Consider the following 6522-nt stretch of genomic DNA (forward strand, 5'->3'; position numbering starts at 1 on the left):
CAAGAGATTCAGAGCCCGCGAGGGGTTGGGGAACCACAGGCGAGGATTGGACCCCGAAACAGCTTTGGGCACCACAGGGGGTTTGGGACTCACGAGTAGCTTTGGCCCCCGAAAGGGATTTGGACCCCACAAAGTGTTTGCTTCCCCACGAGGGGTTGGGGACCCACAGGCACAGCTCGGACCCCAAGACAGAGTGGGGCACCACAGGGGCTTTGAGCCCCACAGGGGTTTGGGGCCCACAAACGGACTTGGCCCCTGGAAGGAGTTTGGACCCTGCAGGGGGGTTGGGACCCACAGGCACAGCTTGGACCCCAAAATGGATTTGGGTCCTACAGGGGGTTTGTGTCCCACAAGGGTTTTTGGATCCATGAGCATGGGTTGATCCCTGAAAGGGGTTGGAGCCCCACAAGGAGTTTGGGACCCACAAGCAGTCTGGGCCCTGAAAGGGATTTGGGCCCCACAACAGCTTCAAGCCCACAAGCAATGGCCCCCAAAAGGGATTTGGGCCCCACAACAGCTTCAAGCCCCACAAGCAATGGCCCCCAAAAGGGATTTGGGCCCTACGGAGTGCCTGGGACCCACAGGCAGCCTTGGACACAAACCAGATTTGGGACCCAGAAAGGGTTTGGGCCCCAAAAGGAATTTGGGACCCACGAGCAAGGCTTGGAACCCAAAACAAATTTGAGTCCCACAGGGGAGCTGGCCGCAGAGGGATTTGGGATCCACTAGGGATTTAGGACCCACAAGCAAGGTTTGGCACCCACAAGGGATTTGGGCCCTATAAGGGGTTTGAGTCCCACAGGAAAGGCTTGGCCTCCAAAAGGGGTTGGGATCCAAAAGCAGGGCTTGGCCCACAAGCAAGAATTGGCCCCCAAAGGAGTTTTGGATCCACAAGGTGGTTGGGATCCAGAAGCAAGGTTTGGCCCTCAGAAGGGTTTCTGGACACCAGGGGGATTTGGCACCTACACAAAAGGCTTGGCCCCCGAAAGGGATTTGGGTCCCATAGGGGTTTTGGGCCTCACAAGTATGACTTGGACCCCAAAAGGGGTTTTGGTCCCATGAGGGGTTTGGGATGCACAAGCAAGGTTTGGCCTCTTGAAGGGATTTGGGCCCACCTGAAGATGCTTGGGGCATAGCAGCCAGGCCTGGACCCTGAAGGGAATTTTGGACCCACAGGGATATGATCCCCAAAAGGTGTTTGGGCCCTACAGGCAAAGGTTGATCCCTCAAGGGGATTTGGGCCCCCAAAGGAACTTGGGCCCCATGGGCAAGGGTTGACCACCAAAATGGGTTTGAGCCCCACAAGCAAGAGTTGGCCCCCAAAGGGGGTCTCTGAAAGGGACTTTAGCCTTATAAGCGAGGCTTGGCCCCCAGACTGATTTAAGGCCCCACAGGCAAGAGACTTGATGTTTTGGGGAGTTCCTTTCCTAGCACAGCTGGGATGGGAGAGGTGCCTGGGAGCCTGCACCAGGTCACCCCCCAGCTCTGATCACTGCAGCTTTCAGCTGAGGATCTCCACATGCTTCCCATTGACCACCAGGAGCTTTCAGAGAGCTGCACCACAGGGATTAACCCCTTGCAGTGGTAGGTGAGGTGCAGACTGACCCAGCATTTCCCAATTTCGGCACTTGGCTAGATTTTCACCCCACGAGCTGGAGCTGGGCCAGTGGCATGGTCAGAGTCCCCGGGCTATGACGCTGCCTGCTCTCGGGGCAGCTCTTTAAAATGTAGCCCAGCTGTATCCCACAGGGTTTTGGTACAGCCAAGCTGCAGGAGTCCCTGTGTAGGACCAAGTCCATGGTGGCAGGAGGACTTGTCTCCTCTGGCTACATGGAGGAGCCTGAAGACGGCCGTGCCAGGCCTCCTTACCTCCACCTCTGCATCCAGCCTCCAAGCGGCCGCTCACCCCTTCCTACACCAAGGTCCCACTTCGATCATTCACTTGCCATAGCTTCAACTCAAAATCAGACGGAGTCGGGTTGGATTTGCCTTGGCCAAGAAGGTGGCCAAGGTTGGATCGGGGTGTGGGGGGATTTCCCCAAGCACACGTACCCCCGTGCTCCGTTGTGAGCCCCTTAGCTCCAAGACGCTTCCCACACAGTGCTGCGAGCCAGGGTGCTGGCACCTCTTTCCAGGAGTATTTTACTTTAGACCGCTGTGAAAGTCTCACCAGTGAAAGCTTTCAAACTCTGGGGCTAAAATGTTGGGAAAAAAAAAAAAAAATCTGATGCTGAAAAAGATCCTTTCTAGCGCCAAAGCCACAGCCAGTTTGGTACCACTGTGCAAAGCAGTGCCACCGGGATTTTTGCTTCTGGTCTTACCCCAGTGTGTGTCAGTGACTCCCGTGGACAGGGCAGCCCCACTGGTCACCCTAACGACACCGCTGCAAGGGCAGCAAACCGTAGTGGTGTGCAAGGGTGAGCAACCAGGGTGGACTGAGAACATCGTCATGCCAATCTTGCTGCTGTATTTGATGTAACTCCGTAACCCCGTGGTTGCCCCACGCTTCTCATCTCCAGGTGCTTCACCCCAGTACCTGGCTCGCCTCCCTGGGTGTCTTTCCCCAGCCCATGAAACAACGGCGACAGCTCCCAGCGGTACAGAAGCACAGGAGGCGTGAGTTGAGAGTTCACTTCAAAGATGCAAATATCGTGGAGGCAATACGTAATTATAGATGGTGCCCTGATGATGGGTGGGTCCTGTCTTTGAGGCACGAGGGCCTTCCTGAATATGCCGGCGTACAGCACTCGATCACCAAAGGAGCGGTTTTCCTGAGGTTTGGTTTACCATGTTTGGACATGGCCATGATTAATATTTCCTAACAGGAAGACGTCATGCACACAGGCTTTCCTCTTCAGGGTTTGGGTCGAGGGTGACCAAGTTCAGGTTATACACTGGCTCCTCACTTCCTCCGCCTCGGAGACTACACCCCGGCCGGCCGCTGCCTCCCCGCCAGCCCGGCAGCCGCCAGCCGGCCTCCCAGCAGAGCCGCCAGCGCCCTCCCAGCAGCTGCAGTCGCCCATCGCCGAGCTCGAAACGGGTCCTGGCGCCGGGGAGGTCTCACCGCTCAACCCCAGGGGACCTGGAGATCTTCGATATGACGGGACCAGGACATAGTATCACCTATCTATATACCGTGTCTGTGAGATGAAGTGGGGGGGGGTCATCTGTTACCGTCCCCAAGCTGAGTTTGGCATGAAACCCAGGGTGTGAGGGAAAGGGGATATCCTGGAAAACGCTTGGTAAAGTTGCCAGTGACCTCTGGGTTACAACATTTTCTCTCTTGCTTTTATTAGTTTTAATTAAAGTGAAGCCATTGTGAGATAGAGTCCCATGCAGGGCAGAAATTATTTAGCGATTCAATCAGGCGATGAACAATCCTGACCCTGAACTGCCCATACTTGTGTGTGTGTGAAAGAGAAGGGGGGTGTGAAACAAAACTTTCTGGCTCTTCTTTTTGAAGCGGTGGGTTTCTTTTCTTGTTTTAAAATCAACCTAAAAGCACTACTACATAAACAAGTGGAAGCTTACACAGAAGGATAAATAGCCCTCAACCAATATAAGACGTTTTCCTGTGTAGGTTGAAAGAAATATCTCAGTTTGACTCAGCTTGTATTTTGTTGTTGCGTCTCCGAGCCTCCTTCCGCCAACAAATGAATTCAAGAGAGAGAGAAGAAAAAAGAAAAAAAAAATCTGTTTCTCTTTTAACCTGAGCCAGGTTGGTTTGGTTTTCAACACAGCTTTTTCACCTCTTGAGAAGCATCCTTCTCTCCTTGCGCAGCCTGAGCGGCACGCAGCCCCTGCACCCAGGAAAGCCCTCACTCCTTTGGCAAAGGCTGCTGGCAGCACCGGCCCGGAGCTGGTTTCCCTGGCCGGGCGCCACGCGAGCGCTGCTCCGGCGGGAGGAAATTCCCTGCTGACCGGCCACGGCGGGGGATAAGTGCTCTGGCAGAGAGCAGCAGCCGCAGACCAAGTGCAGGAGCGGGGAACCTAGCGGGAAAGGTCTGGAGGAGGATGCTGCGCGATGCACCGGGCGGCGAGATAAGAGGTGTGAGTCAGACAAGCTCTGGATGTCAAGCTCCTCGCTGCCTGTTTTGTGCTTGCCCTGCAGCAGAAGAAGCGCTTTCCCTGGGGTTGAAAGCCTCTTGGTGCTTAGCTCAGGAGTATCTGGGCTTGGAGATAGGAATTTTTTTCCTCGTTTTACATGCACGTCCTGAACGTGGTTCTGAAAGGGATGTCGGCTCTGTGTGGCTGTGGATGTGTTGCTGGGTACTGTAGCAACCCATCTGAGAATGAAGATACGGGGACATGGGGAAAGAAACCACCGCTGAACCAACCCCGCTTGAGCAGTCACATGTCCAGCATCACCCCCAGCCGGCCCCGTGGCCCTGACTCGCCCTGTGGCCCTGACTCGTCCTGTTTCGCATTCAGATAAAATGAACGCTTAGCTTTTATAACGCCTTGTGCAATCGCAGTGAGCTGCCGCGGCTGCTCATGGGCTGCCCGTCTTGGTGCCGGGGCTCCTTCCCCCCCCCGTATCTGAAACACAAGTTGAACAGGGGCATTGAGTCATTTTGGGATTTTTCCCCCCGAAAGATGGGCATAAAAGTGGCAAATCAAAGACTTTGCTTCAGCCGCACCCTGGGCTATTCACCTACCCTGTGGGAGGGACGTGGCTGTGCTGGGACAGCCCTGGGTGAGTCTGGCCATGAAGATGTGACGGAAGGTGTCCTGTGGTTTCCTCATTGATTTCACACCAGCACAACTCCAGCAGCTTCTGCAAAGCTGCGCCTTATCTGAGCTGATGCTGGAAGACAGTCAGATCTATAGCATTTAAGGCCCCGTACGCTGTGCTGTTATATACCTGCTGGGTAATTATTTATGCATTTACTGAAACGTGCTTTCTTCATGCGTTTCGCTATGCTGTCAACCCTTGATAGAGACAGGGACATCGTAATATGGTGCTCTCCTAAATGCACAGGCACCCTGCACATTTGAGAGAGATGGAGAATATGACCTGTTTGCTGCGGAGCGCTGGTGTAATTGTTAGATTCCCAACAAACACGCAGAAATCGTCAACCTGAGCGAATAAGTGTTAACTTAAAATGCAGGCATGAAATGGGAATTGTGAAAGTGCCGTTTAGTTTCCACCACTCACTAGCAGCGGTTAGCAGCAAGGAACATATATATGACAAAAAAAACGTGTTATCCAGGCAGCTGAATTCAAGTGGGGGACCTGTGTCCTCAATTAACCCAACTAATAGTTAACTTCGGTGTCAACAGAAACCCTCGCACCAGGATTTGGAGGTGGGAAATACACAAGTGCTGTGTTTTTCGTTCCTTGACATTTCGCCAGTCGTCTGTTTTAGTGCTGAAATGTCTCAAGTGATGGGACCGTTGCAATTCCTCTTTCAAGGGTATCGCTCTCGCACAATAATTAAATCTCTGGCTTTCAAGTGTAATTGCCAATGGCAGTGCCTCCGAAGTTGCTTTTTATGCTCGACCCTGTCGCCTGGCAGAAAGGGCTTCCGGAAAAATAAAGAAGCCAGGGAAGAGCTGCAAGCGGCAGCGAAGGCAAGAAGCAGCAATACAAACTCCATCCTTCCCCCCCAAGTAGGGACAACAACTGTCCCTAAACATTGAGGCGGCCCAAAATACGTTGCAGTCCTGGATGCCTAACAGGCCCTGAAGGAAACGGTAGCTTACAGTACAGCTCCATCATTACCAGCGTTGTTGGAAAATAGTCATTTTTCAGCGCTAGGACCTGTCTCCTGCTCCAGGTTGGTAATTGGTGGTGTTGGCGGTGAGCCAGGCAGTGCTCGCAGCTCTGTCTTGAGAGGACAAAAACCTCCATTACTTTATGCTCTCTAATTCTCCCAAGGTGTGCTGCTGTCTATCAATAGAGTCGCCATGAGGTAATAGAAATTACAAACCTCCCCAGACTTATTTGTCTGAAAGCGTTTCTTGTAAAAATAATTATGTGTGTCTCCGGAACTGTGGTACATGGCAGAAGAGAAAGTTTGCAAATTAAAATGCAACAAAAGGCTCTTTATCGTAAACTGTGAGGGAGACTGGGAAAGAGGGTCATTTCCCTTCCGTTGGGTTGGCTGGTGGCAGCTTTTAGAGAGAAAAAGCAATTTTTGTTGTCTGTTCGTCACTGCGCAGTGAAGCTGCTCTAGACCCAGAGCTGGGTAGGGCGATGGGTTCGGCCAGGCACTACTCGGGGTTCGTTCCCTACCCTTGCCATGGTCTCTCCCTGCGAGCTTTGGAAAGCCACTGCCCTGTCACTTTGGTGGCTCACGATGGGGACGTCACACCTCTAGTCTCACTTGCTTTACCTGGCCGCAGGCTGGGGACGGGGCTTTGCCTGCAGGCCCCCGCCAGCCCCTGCCCTCCTCACAAGAGGCGTCCTAAAGCCTTCGTTACACCTTGTTCTTAACCAGCAAAACACCACCCGGAGCAAACAAACTTGCAGTGATGTGACAGAGGAGCTCTGAAGGAAATACCTGAGCTGTCTGAAAA

Source organism: Pygoscelis adeliae, unplaced genomic scaffold (genome assembly GCF_000699105.1).
Source record: "Pygoscelis adeliae isolate BGI_AS28 unplaced genomic scaffold, ASM69910v1 Scaffold195, whole genome shotgun sequence".
NCBI lineage: Eukaryota > Metazoa > Chordata > Aves > Sphenisciformes > Spheniscidae > Pygoscelis > Pygoscelis adeliae.